The sequence below is a fragment of the Propithecus coquereli genome, unplaced genomic scaffold (assembly GCF_000956105.1).
Source record: "Propithecus coquereli isolate 6110/MARCELLA unplaced genomic scaffold, Pcoq_1.0 Scaffold127, whole genome shotgun sequence".
Lineage (NCBI taxonomy): Eukaryota > Metazoa > Chordata > Mammalia > Primates > Indriidae > Propithecus > Propithecus coquereli.
This window is the reverse complement of record NW_012136858.1, coordinates 4,059,623-4,072,840: the sequence shown is the minus strand read 5'-3', so window position 1 is coordinate 4,072,840 and position 13,218 is coordinate 4,059,623. Positions and strand designations below refer to the sequence as shown.

The 13,218-nt window shown below is 41.9% G+C and overlaps 1 protein-coding gene across 1 annotated transcript in view; it reads right to left on the bottom strand.

Annotated features, from left to right (window-relative positions):
* The window catches only part of HTR1E (5-hydroxytryptamine (serotonin) receptor 1E, G protein-coupled), a 96,852-nt gene extending 84,814 nt beyond the window's left edge, over positions 1-12,038 (bottom strand). Inside the window, exon 1 of the mRNA XM_012638207.1 lies at positions 11,540-12,038. The gene's annotated coding sequence lies outside the window, so the exon portion shown is untranslated. The remainder of the gene's footprint in view (positions 1-11,539) is intronic.
* Positions 12,039-13,218: the final 1,180 nt, after the last annotated feature.

The window sequence follows — 13,218 nt, the reverse complement described above, 5'->3', positions numbered from 1 at the left end:
GTACTGTACATAACTGTATGTGTTATACTTTTGTATAGCTGGCAGTGCAGGAGGTTTGTTTATATCAGCATCACCACAAACACATGAGTAATGTGTTGCCCTATGATGAAATTATATGGCTACAATGGCACTAGGCTATAGAGATTTTTTAGCTCCTTATAATCTATGGGACCACTGTCATATATGTGGTAGATGTTGACCAAATTGTCATTAATGTGGTGCACGACTGTATATTATCTCATTTTATCCTGATAAGTCTGTTATTATCATCACTCTTATAAAAGAACTAAGGTTATAAAACAGATAGATGGTTTTTCCAAGGTCACACACAGAACAAAGTAGAGAATTCAGATCTCTTAATCCTTGGTTTGCTGTTCTTATATCACTACCTGCAATGTGGATTTAGATTCTTAGTGTTAATAAAACTAATAAAATCTTGTTATTGTATGGAGCTTTTATGTTTTACAAATTATTTGACATAGATTATCTAATTTCAACCTAAGAACATTACTATGAGACAATAAGACCACCAGGTGATATTGAACTGAGTCCTCATCATACATGAAAAGCTGTATGATGAGGACTCAGTTCAATATCACCTGACCAGCTTTTCATGTATTACCATATTGTGGCAGGCAGTATCTCGGATGGTTCTCAATGATCTGGTGCCTCCTGGTATTCATGCTGTTGTATAATCCCGCCCCCTTGAGTTCAGTGTGGGCTGGAACTAGTGACTTGTCTCTAAAGAAGAATACAACAGAAGCAATGGGATGCCACTTCTGAGATTAGGTTATCAAAAGACTGTGGCTTCCATTTTGGAATCTTTTGATCTAAACCCTTGCTCTGAGGAAAGCAAGCTGCAACATCTGGGTGAAGTAAGCTATTTTGTTGGTAGCTCCATAGAGTGGTCCATGTGGCAGTGAACTACTAATGTTCCAGCCCACAGCCAGCCAGGATCTTAGGCTTGTCAACAGCCACAAGAGTGAGCTTAGAAGCCTATCTTTCTTCAGTTGAGCCTTGTGCAGTCCTGGTTGATGTAATAATGCTTTGCAGCCTGTGACAGACCTGAGCCAGAGGACTCAGCTTAGCTGTACCCAGATTCCCAACCCATAGAAACTGTGAGATAATAATTTTTCTTGTTTCAAACAATTAGGTTTCGGGGTAATTTATTATTTAGCAATAGATAACTAATATACATATTTAACCCTCATAAGCAGCCCTATGATATAGCATTATTATGCCAGCCTTATCTAACCAATGAGGAAATTGAGGTTTAGAGATGTGAAATAATTTTCCCCAAAGCAAGTAATTAACAAATGGCAGAGCTGGGATATGAACCTGGCTCTCTGGACTCCAGGGCTTGGGCTTGAGCCCCATGCTGTGTTGCCCCCTAGGAGTATGACAGAAGATGCAGTTTGACTTAACACAGGTGATAATGAATTCCAACAGCACACTTTGATTTGAGAAACTTCCTTACTAGAAGGCTAAGATAGGCAGGGCAGATGTTATTGTCCCCACTGTAATAATGTCAGACCATGAGGCTCAAAGAGTCAAGAGGGTGGGGCATTAATACAGGCCCTCTGACCCTAGGTCTCTGTTCCATGCTCCTTCACCCTTAGAATCATTTTATTAAACAGGCAAAACATATACTACAAATACCACATATTTTAATATAACAGTAAGGTATAGCAATCATAATAACAATAATATGTAACCCCCCAATTATTAATTAAATGCATGCTAATGTCATTAATGTATATGTCTGAGAAAAAGGTACTCAGTACACTTAACACAATGTGAAAGATTATCCAAAAGCCAGTAGGACCTCGCTGGACACCTTTTTAGCATAATATTATAAATTGCCACAGATGTGCTGGAGAAAATTGCTCCATCTGCATCATAGGAGTGTTACCTCTGCCACCAAGCTAAAAACTAATCAGGTCTTGTGAGCTTTCAGACTTTTGTTTCGTCTAAAGTAATTTTTCATCTCTTCTTGGCAAGGTGCTTCATTTATATGTAAGTCATCAAATCCTGGGGTAAGTACACTTTGATCCTCTAATGCCTTGGGCAAAAAGTAAGGCCTCAGGTGGCCTTAGAAACAGCCTTATTGTGTTGCAAAAAGGGTGAGGAGATTACATTATGTTACTAGTTTATAATCTATGAAATAATATATGCTTGCCAATATGAAGGTATCTTATAAATGATTTACTTGCTAATTACTAATTAAATGACATATTTAATACTTGACTTTTTTGGAACATCTGTATAAGGAATTGTATGAGGCTCAGAAGGACAGAATGATCAGAAAGTTAAAACAGTTCAAGTGAAAGCATAATAAAAGAGGAAATCCTGTTTCTTTCCCTGAATATTTACTTAATTTATGTTAAACTACATGGTAGAATAGTATTTATGAATTATTAAATGTCAAATACTTGTGCCAGGTGACAAAAATTTCCTTGAGTAGGGCAGAGTTCAACATTAAAATCTGCACTATGTAATAAAGTTAACATTTAAGATGTAAGGTATTTAATTCTAAAATCCTTATTCACTTGTAATATAGAAAGGAATTGATTACAATGACACATTGCGTTGTCAGAAGTCAGGGAAGGATAAATATTATTGAATTCAGAGGGATGAGTTTTGGAATGCAGAGTCCTTTTCTGCAGGGTCTTCTTCCTCCATCTTCCCCAGATGAGGTGAGTTTTCATTTCCCATTTTTCTTGGACTCTGACAGCATCTTTTTTATATCTTTTAAGAATGGTTTTTGCAATGTGCAAGCTTAATATAAATCCCTACTATCGCACTGCTGTTTGCCAGGCAAGCTATTGGCTTTTGTATATTTTGTAGCTAGCTACTTTACTGAATTCCCTCATTCTTTCTAATGGCATTTTTATTTATTCGCTTGAGTTTTCCTACTGGAAAATTACATCACCTGTAAATAATAATACTGCTTTTTCCTGATCAATATTTATAACATTTCTGTCCCCTCCCTCCCTCCTTCCTTCCATTGCATAGAACATTCAGATGAATGTCAAATAATGGTGGTAGTATCGGGCGGCCTTTTTGTATCCCTACAATGTTTCGCCAATAACACGACGTTGGCTATTGTTTGAGAATGGTATCCGTATTGTGAGAAACTGTTCTTTTTTTATTTCTAGTTTACTAGGAGTTTTTTGAAAATTATGAATATATGTTGAATTTTATAAACTTTTAGTAAATTTTGAGATGACCATTGGCTCACTGATGTGATATTATTGCTCATTTTAAAAGGCAATTTGACTTTCCCATAAAGAAAACTCTGGTAATAAAATATTTGCAACATGACAGCAACATATTTTCTTGTTTATACATGACATGTGTGTTGTCAGGACTAGTTCTGTGAGAGTAAGTTCTATGTTTTTCTGTTTCTTTAGCTGTAACAAACACATCACGCTGAACCCTGGAGATCTGTGCCACCACAGGTGTGGTCTATAAACCAGCAGCATCAATTTCACCTGAAGTTTGTTAGGAATGCAAATTATTGGCCTTTCCACACCCTACTGTTTAGAAGCTTTGCAGATGGGGGCCAGAAATCTGAGGTTTAACAGGCTTTCAAGGTGATTCTTCTGCACACTAAGGTTCAAGAGACATCACTATATAGTATGCAGAAATCATGTGACTCTCTGGGTGCACAGCGACTGCAAATGGAACTCCAGAGTGACATACTGGGAGCAGACCCTTCTCCTACATGTACAGGGGAAGGATTTGTTGGTGGATTCAGAGTGTGGGGATTCAGTGGTTGGAGAAAGTAGCACCCAAGGGCATTCTTTGGGGCTTGTGGCCATACTTGATCTGAGACAAAGTTTAGGAATTAAAAGAGAACAAATTCTTTTCAACACTGTTCAGGGTAGTGAAATCAGCCTGGACTTATCTCCCTTCATTTTCTACAAGGCCAGCACCAGACACCTCACCTAAATTTAGATCAGGACTGTTTTTACAGCTCTTCTCATAGGAATAACAATGAAGATAAAAATTGTAATAATATCTACCATTTCTTCACAGCCCACGAAGCACCACCCTTTCTTTACTCCCCCCAATAGCTCTATAAGGCAGGAGTTGTTCCCATTTTAGAGACGGGACAACTGACGCATAGAGTGGCCAAAGAACTTACTTGGAGTCATGATAAGAACAAAGTGAGGGGGGTATCAAATTACCATCAAGAGAAAAGAACTAGAGAACTGGAATAAGAATGTTACAGAAAACCAACATGATGAAGGTCAAATAGCCAATGATATTTTCCTAAAACTCCATGTTTCTTTAATAATGATGCTTTTGCAGACACCAAAACTATTTCTGAAAGGAGGCCAAAGTGAAGGAGAAAGTAAATTGCATCCAGGAATGAAGCTGGGATGGATGCAGAAAACAGTGTAAAACTATAAATCTACCCTTTCTAGGATATGAAAACTTTGTGGAGTGGCTCTTGGTAGGAATTCACTAAAGATAGTTGTGGGGAAGCCAGAAGCAGCTGCCCCAACATTGAAGGCAAAAGGAATGAATCATGAGGTCAGAGGCATCGTCTCTAGCCAAGGGGCTGCTCTGTCTGATGTGACAGGAGTTTCCCCAGTAAAGTCTGCTCTGAGAGGTTTCTCCGAGCTGACGGGTATCAGCCAGCTCCTTTTCAAAAATGCATTGCATAAAATCCCTTTGCAGGGTGCTATGTTATTGAGTTGAATAGGCAAAGATAGCAAAGGGAGGTTTATCACGAGCAGTTTTTCTGTTATATTTCAGTTGTCATACAGGTACAGTCATACGTGAGCAGTTATAGTAAAATCTATTTCAAGTGTTAAATACAGGTAATATCACAACACACACACACAATTTTGTTATGATCACCTAAAAAGTTCCTACTGACGAAAGTTGGCAATACACCCTCTCTACCTTCGATTTTTTTTTTTTTTTTTTTTTATCAAGGAGCCACTTATGTTTGTAGAGATTTCTGCCTCTCATCCACTTTGAGTGGTTCAAGAGACATATTTACTTGCTGAAATAGGAGGGAGGAAAGATTAAAGGCAAAATAGCACATTATTTATAATAATTTGTAAACTCTTCAGTGGCTTAGAAACTGGAGTATAATAAGTAAACACAAATCTCAGAGTTGGATGTGGTCTGGAAAGTTATCTAGTTTAATCCTCTATGGTCAAGTCCATATTAAAAGAATGTCCTGAGATGGACACAGAGACACACTCTGCCCACATCACTCCTTCGAGAAAAGGCTTGTAGCCCCAGCTGCTGGGATTGCTGTCAGAATAGCCTTTGGCTCTTGGCACCTTCAGGAATGTCTTCAGCTGCAGACAGCTGCCTCACCCAAGATTATGCCCTTCCTGGGGCAGGCCACATCCAGTGACTGAGGGAGGAAGGGGTTGGAAAGTCCCACCATTTTGGCCTATCTTGGGACAACTCTGATGGATCATTTTAGCTCAGAGCTCCTCCCCACGGGGTCAGCAGAGAGTGTTGTTGGGTCCATTTTGCAGTTCTACTTTTCCTTCTGCCTAATTTGCTTCCTTCCTTTTCTTTGATGTGGTTCCCAAGGGCATTTCCTAATAAACATCCTGGACACTAAACCCCATCTCGGGGTCTGTTTCTTGGAGGATCCAACCTGTCACATGCCTGCAAAGTAACATCACCTAATCACTTTCAAATGATGCAGAGTGCATAGCTCATGGGCAGTCTAATTGCATTTTCATGTACTGTTAGAAAGATCTTCCATAAAGTGTTGCAATCAACCTCTCTGCACATGTTAAGTGGATCTGTCCTCTTGAACCACCCAGATCAAGACTAGCCCCTCCAAATTCTACTTCCTTTATATCCATTCACTTGCCCTGAATTCTCTTTTGTAGTCTAAAGAGTAAAACAAAGTTTTAGCTGATTCATCATCATCTCCTCCTTTTTTTGTAATTGTGCTGCTAAAAGGAGACAAAATTGAAAGGAAAAGCAAATGATTCATAGGTCAATAGTTCAGGAAATATGGAGTAGTCATGTTTCTTCTTAGTGGCTACCCATTACCATTTGGGGTGGGGGTGAGGGGCTGTTGCAGGAGGAAGGGGTGCAGTGGGAGCCAGGGGAGAAGAAAAGCAGTGCTTTGTAGCAGAAGCACAGATTTGGAGTCACCTTGGGCAATTCTTTTAACTATTCTGAGATCCAATAAATATGTTTTTTTCACTCTCCTATGTACTTGGTCTTGGTGATAGGAAACATTATCTATCAGGTTTAGAAACTTGGGAGTTGTTTTGCATTCCTTTACTCCTCACATCCATTTAATCCCAACAAGTTATCATTTCCTTCTTCTACACCCCGAATTCATCTGGTTTCTGTTTCCCTCTCTCCATGTCTACTGATACTGCCTTGGTCCAGGCTCTCACTGTGGCAACTGTCTCTGCCAGACCCACTCCTTTCTGCTCCATATTGGAGTTAGAGTGAGCTCTTGCTAAAACTAAACTAATGATCTTGGCTAACAGCTTAAAATACCATAATGAAGCATTGTTTATTATAACAAAACCCTGAACACAACCCAAATGTTCATCAATGGTAGAATGAATAATTAAATTGTGACATACTCATACAATATAATGCTATATAATAACAACGAAAAATAACAAGCCTCTAGTATTAGCATCCACATGAATGAATCTCATCAATATAACATGAACCAAATTATAAGAGATCATCCTATATAATTTACACATATATAAGGCTCAAAATAATTTATGACGTTGGAAAACAGGCAGTGGTTACACTTAAGGAGGAGGTGAAGTAATGACTGGTTGGGGACAGGATGGGAATTTGCATAGTGGTGATGTTCCATTGCTTGGCGGTGGTTAGTCACATGGGTATATTCACTCTGAGAAAAGCCACTGAGCTTAACATGTATGATTTGTACACTTTTCTGGGTGTATATTATTTTTCACAAATACTTTTAAAAATTCTATAATGATTCTCCCGAAGGTAAAGTCTAAATTTCATAGGATCCCCTCCCTGACCTGTACATACTTCTCAAACCTTCTCATTAGTTATTCTAGTGTTCACTGCACTCACTCTGAATTTCTAACACTTCCCTGAAAAGTACAGCAAGCCAGTTAGTTTGGTGACAAACACGGTTTTTTAATGAATGAATGGTGAGGCCGATAATCCTTACCTTGAACTGCTTTTGTGAGCATTAAATAAAAGAATACATGAGGCTGTTAGCACAATTCCTGAAACATAGCAGATAGTCAGGATATATTAATTCCTTCCTCCTTTTCTCCTCCCCACCAGTGCAGATGAATGATTTTATAACTCTGAACATCATTAGGATATTGCAGCTAAAGTCACTTTTTGGGGGGTATTTCCTATCAAATCTCACTATCCATTTGGTGTTTACTCCAAAAAGACACTCTGGTTTGTCTTCAATTCCCCAGAATGCAAATCTTGACACAAATTTAACTTTCTTGGGTAAGCTGTCCCAACAAAATACATAGTTTAATATTCGGGTCAGATCTTTCCCAAATCTCTTGGAAATAATCACCATATGCCCATTATCTGATAAAGGAATAAAGAACAGCTGTATCTAAGGAACCACATTCATGGGGTCTGGTTTTACTTTATTCGAGCACATTAGGTAGATGGGGTCATTATTAATAGACAGATCTGAGAGCTTTAAAATTGCAAGCTGCTGCTGCTGGTTGCTATTTCTCAAAATATTATCTTTGTGCTGTAAAAATGCTTTCCTTTTCATGCCAGATTTCATAAAGACCTTCTATCTGGTTAGTACTGATAACTAGAATCTTGAGATGTTCATTCTTATAACTTAAAATGATCCAGATATAGAAGGATTAGGTTTTATAGCTTCTTCTAAAGGATTTTGTCTTCCTAATCCTACAACTGCATGTGTTGAGAACTGATCAACATGCGAGAACTCTAGCAACGAACCTATTATAGCTGCAGTCCCCAAGCCCCCGGCCACAGATCGGTACTGGTCTGTGGACTCTTAGGGACTGAGCCTTAGAGCTCCGTGCACCCCCTCACACTCCATCCATGGAAAAATTGTCTTCCATGAAACTGGTCACCGGTACCAAAAATGTTGGGGACTGCTGTACTGCTGTATGAGTGTTCCATTGGCTATATGCATTTTTCATTCGACATGTTGTAGGAGAATACAACCGTGAAATAAAAGCACTGAAATCTATAAGGACAAGGACTATAGTGTACCACAGGTAATCTACAGTGAGTGAGACAAAATAAGGGAACTAAAAATGAAAAATAAAATGAGAATAAAACTGTATTAGGAACAGAGTTCTCAAGAATTTACCAATTTGTTGTGGTCCAGGAATACACCAGTTGATTGGATGATCTCTATAAATTCTGTTTCTTAATCCACAAAATGTAGGAACAAATACCAAATTATGAAAAGTGGATGGGATATTGATGAAAGTCCTTTCATTCCCAGGAAGACAGGCTTTGGCAAGTTTACTGACCTAGGCCCTAAGTTTTTGGGGCCATAATACCAGTTCTAGAAAATTACTCAGAGAGGAAAAAACAAGGGAGAAGCTAGTCACTCTAAGGAGCTGCTGCCCCATTCCCAAACCAAGTGATTCTCCCTTTTCTCTCCCAGGTTCACTCATCTGTCCCCTTCTCACTTATATAGCATACTCATCTTCAGTGTTTCCCTGAAGTTAATGTTCACATAGTTTCACACATATGGAAATGTGGTAGGTGGAGAAGAAAGGAGCATAAAGCATGAGATGCCAACTCACCTCTGCCCTGAGATGGCCTTGATAACTTACGGTGCAAACAACAAGTTCCTATTTGGTAGAAATTAAGATTTGTAGCAGCTTCGACCTTATTTTTTCATGTAAATAAGTCTGTAGAAATAAAGGGAAAGTGTCCCCATATTAAAATATTAGATGTAGATCTTTCATTTTTAAAGGGTAGTATAGAAATAAAATTCCAAGAAGGACTATGAAACAAACATGGAAAAAATGACCTGTGTGTAAAGGTGAGGTGTAGGGGATTGGTTACTTCAGTAAAGAGAAGATGACCCAAAAGTTCAGGGCCTGAGGCTTTTTGCAAAGGGATCTACTTTTCATCTGAAGCCTTGCTGTCTTGATGGTGATGGTGGTGGTAGTATGTTGTCCCCACCCAGACACTGGGAGATGCTTGAGCCAGATGGGGACAAGGTGCTATGAGTGATACATCCTACTTCCCTCTTTGGCAATAATCCCATCAAAAATCAGGAAATGAGGATGTATTATAGTGTCACCTGCACTGGAGATGTGTCCTGGATTTTGTCTTTTCCTAGATACCACCTCTGAGAATCCCTGACTTTATCTTCCTCAAAAGAATGGAAATTTATTCACATGATTGCTGCTGACCAGGCATCAATAAGAAGAAATGGGAAGCAAATGTTTTGTATAGACGCCAGAATGGCTAACATAGGTGCATCAGGGTGAGTTGTAAGGGAGGCACCATTCCCATGGGCAGATGTTGAGACATGAGACATAGCCTCCAAGTATTGGTCTGGGAATATGCCCTGAGTAAAGCCACCATGGGCAGTAGAAGAGGAGAGAATGAATACTTGAGTTTCCCATTTGTAATGCTGATTTAGGTAGAATTTAAAATCTGTCAGTTGGTGGATATGTATCGTTAATTTGAATACTTTTTATTATAAAAATAATCTGTTAATCCTGGAAATCCTTATGAAAGGAATAATAGCTACTTAAAGGAATATTTACACACGCATATACCTGCAGACCAGAGTCTTGGCTGCATTTTTTAAAGCTCCTTTCCAGCTCTATCATTAGAAGTCTCAATTTATACAGAGATCTGTAGCAATTCTTGGAGCTTCTGCAGCCCGTATCAGGTGATGATGACATAACAGTTAAGTTCTATCAACAAGGATGAATCAGGATTTGAGTGAGTTTCTCTGTATAGCTCTCTTAGTGATGAAATACCTGGGCAGAAGTACTTCTCTCATCTCGATGCAGCAAAATGGTTAGTTGTGATGTGCTTTGCAATTTTAGAAATAAGCAACATACTTTGTTTTAAACAGGCTACAGAAGCTGAGTTGAATCCCACTTAGGAGGTCTGCTTTATCATCACAGCTCTGTGGGCTGGAGGCTAAAGTTCTGAAGGGAGGGCAAGGGCGGGCAGACATATTTTGTGCATTTGCTAAGTGGGCCTCAAACGCCTCCACTCACTCATTTGTTGAAGACTGGGTCATCTCACTTAATTCAGCAGGAAAACAACTGCACCAGTAAGAGAAGAAAGGCTGGCTTATAATCTCCTCTTTGCATTTCAGAGGTATTTCAAATATGCTCCCCATGAAAGAGGCTGTGCAGGGAACCAGACCCAGGCACCTGCTTTGTCCCTCATGTACAAGGTTAAGTCAGGGAAGCCCTTGACTCATACGTCCACCCTGGGTGTTTAAGGTTATGCACATTATGTCTGAATGTGTAACTATGAAAAATATGTATTCTGGAGCAATGTCAAGTTCAGACTAGGAGCATGTACAGCTTAGAGCTCAGGGGGAAAGTGTAAGAATGGTAAAAAGAGCCTGAATTATTTGGGAAAAGACTCTGCTCCCCCAACCCTTGACCATATTTCCTCCTGGAGCCCCTCCCTCTCTGAGATTGGGTGCAGGAGGCAGGGAAGGACAATCAGAAAGGTTAGGAAGAAGCACCCTGGGATGCTGGCATCCTCTGCCTCATCCTTCTTATTCAAGGACAAACAAGCAGTGTCGGTGGAATACAAGGTCCTTTACAAAACTGGACACAGGCAGAAACGTACCAAAGTACATATATTTTGACAATGCAAAACCATGTATGATCTTGTGATAGGAGCTAGAACCACTTCCCTGTAGCCTCAATTCCCTTTCATTTTCACGATGTAGGGGGCAGCGTCTCATCTTATAGTATAGGGTGGAAATAGCTTAAGACTAAACTTCCCATCTTAACTTGCACTTGCCAAGCTTTATTTTGTAATTTAAGAAAATGAGTCAGCCCCATCGCCTCCCCACCTGGGTATTTCGTTTATCAGGACTGAGCACATCATTATTTTCTAAGGGCTTGGACCAAGCAACCGCGCAGTCCTTTCTAATGGAAGGTACTCAATCAGTGTTGGCTTTGAAATCACCTCGTCCACCCGCGGTCCCTGGAACACGCCATCTCCGTGTGATTTCTACTCAAGTTTTTTCCCTCCTACCTCCCCTTTCACATTCATTTAATCTTTAAAGCTGCCTCAAATCCTTTTGCAAGGAAGCAGGATAAAATGCTTAAATCAGAGTTAAACACCATGTCGACTCTCAGGTTCACGCATTTAGGGGATGGTTTGAACAAGAAATGCGCTCCGTACTAAGAAGTCGAGGTGGCGACCTTCACAGTCTCCCTCCCGACACCCTGAGCCCCAACTCCCGCGGTCTTTGCGCCTCAAAGGTGGCAAAAATCTCCAAGCCAGCGCCTGCGCCCCTGGCCCTGGTGGGAGTGAGAAGGGAGGCCGAGGCCGTCCCTGGCAGGTGTGCGCCCCTCACCTTGTGGACAGTGCGTGCAGCCGAGTCGCACAGGGCGAGCTGGGGCGTCCCGCTGGCTCCAGAAGTCTCACTCGGAACCCGCTCCTTTCTCTCCCGAGCTTTATCAAAACACCGCTTCTCGCAACACCCGGTTCTGAGGTACGCTGAGCCCAGAGGCGCTGTTCCCTCCAGCGTCCTTGCCCGCGCCAGTGCCCCCGGGCTGCGGCGAGACAGAGCGCGAGCGCGGCGCGCCAGGCAGCCCCGAGGTAGCGCGGGTGGCGGGCGCTGCGCTTCGCCGCGGCTGGGCGCCCGGACTGGAAGAGCAGGCGAGAGGAAGAGCGCGGAAGAGGAGGAGCAGGAGCAGGGGGCAGTCTGTGAAATCAGCCGCGCAGGTTGCAGCCACCTCGGACGCCACCGAACGGAGAAGGCGGTGGCTGGGATGAAAAGATGAGCCGGGGTGCAAGGCAGGTGGTGGCGTGGAGGAGAACTGGGGGTCGGAGCACCGAGGCGCTCCAGGTCTGGCTTAACCTGTAAAAGAGAAATTCTGGAGCTGATGGCGCCGGAGGGCTCCCTGTTGCAAACACTAGAGGGCAGCGCTGTCCACGTTATAACCCGGGCCTATGGGCTGGAGGTGTGGATAAGGGACCCACCTCCTGAGCCCTTTGCAGGCCGAGGCCCAGACAGAGAAGGTGACAACTGATACAAGAGGCAGGCCCTAGTCCCCTCTTCTGTGGCGAGCCTGAGCCGGGAGGGAGAGGAAAAGAGGGAGTAGCTGATGGTTCGACGCTTTCTCTCAGCGGCTCCTCCAGGCAAAGCCTCTGGAGGTGATTTACTCAGTTTTCCTCAAGGGGAAAACTAGAGTCAATGTCCGCAGGGCGCATTAAGCAGAGCGATGAGGAGAAAGAGTCGAAGGAAAAGTGAAGGAAAATTGGGGCGGAAGAGGGGCAGAGAGGTGGGGAAAGCACAGAAGAAAAGGAGATGTGGGAGAGGTGGGGGTGGTTGCGCTGAAAGAACCGCTGAGGCGGCCTTGCCGTTTTTTTTGTTTTTTTTTTCTGGAGGTAACTCTACTCGAGGAGGGGCCTTTCAGGTTGGCAGAGGGCTTTGTGCACTTCCTAGTGGTCCGGGAGCTGCTTTTTCTGCCCCTCTGCTGCAAGGCCAGAGAGGTTAAGCTGGGAGGGACTTTACAGAATCCTGGCACTGCGGAAGGACGATTCCTTAGGGCTGGTTGGTTATTTTCTGTGGAGAACTTGGGCGACTCTGAAACCTTGAAGGTTTACATAGATTGAATCCCTGACACTGTGAAAAAAAAATCAGATTATTTGAACTAGCCGTAAAATGAACTAGAAAATCTTCTGGAGACAATCTGATCTGTAGACAGACTGATACACAATCTCAGAGCTGAAAGGACTTGGAACCCATGAAGACAACCTGCATAGCTCCCCAAACACCTGCCTCGCACTTGCCTTTCTTGTTTGTGGCCTTGTGGCTGACTTGAGAAAGCATTTTTAATTTTTTTTTTTCTTGTAGTTTGGCAACTCCAAACCAAATGAAATTCTCTTCAATTCAAAAAGCAAGCCTATGTGCCCTTCTTGCCTTCTGGAATGCCTCTTAAGACCAGAAGGGCTGAGTGATGAGTGTGAGGGGAAGTTCACTGAACAAGAGAAAGGAAGGTTGGTAAACTAGTCTTGAATTGTGATTTG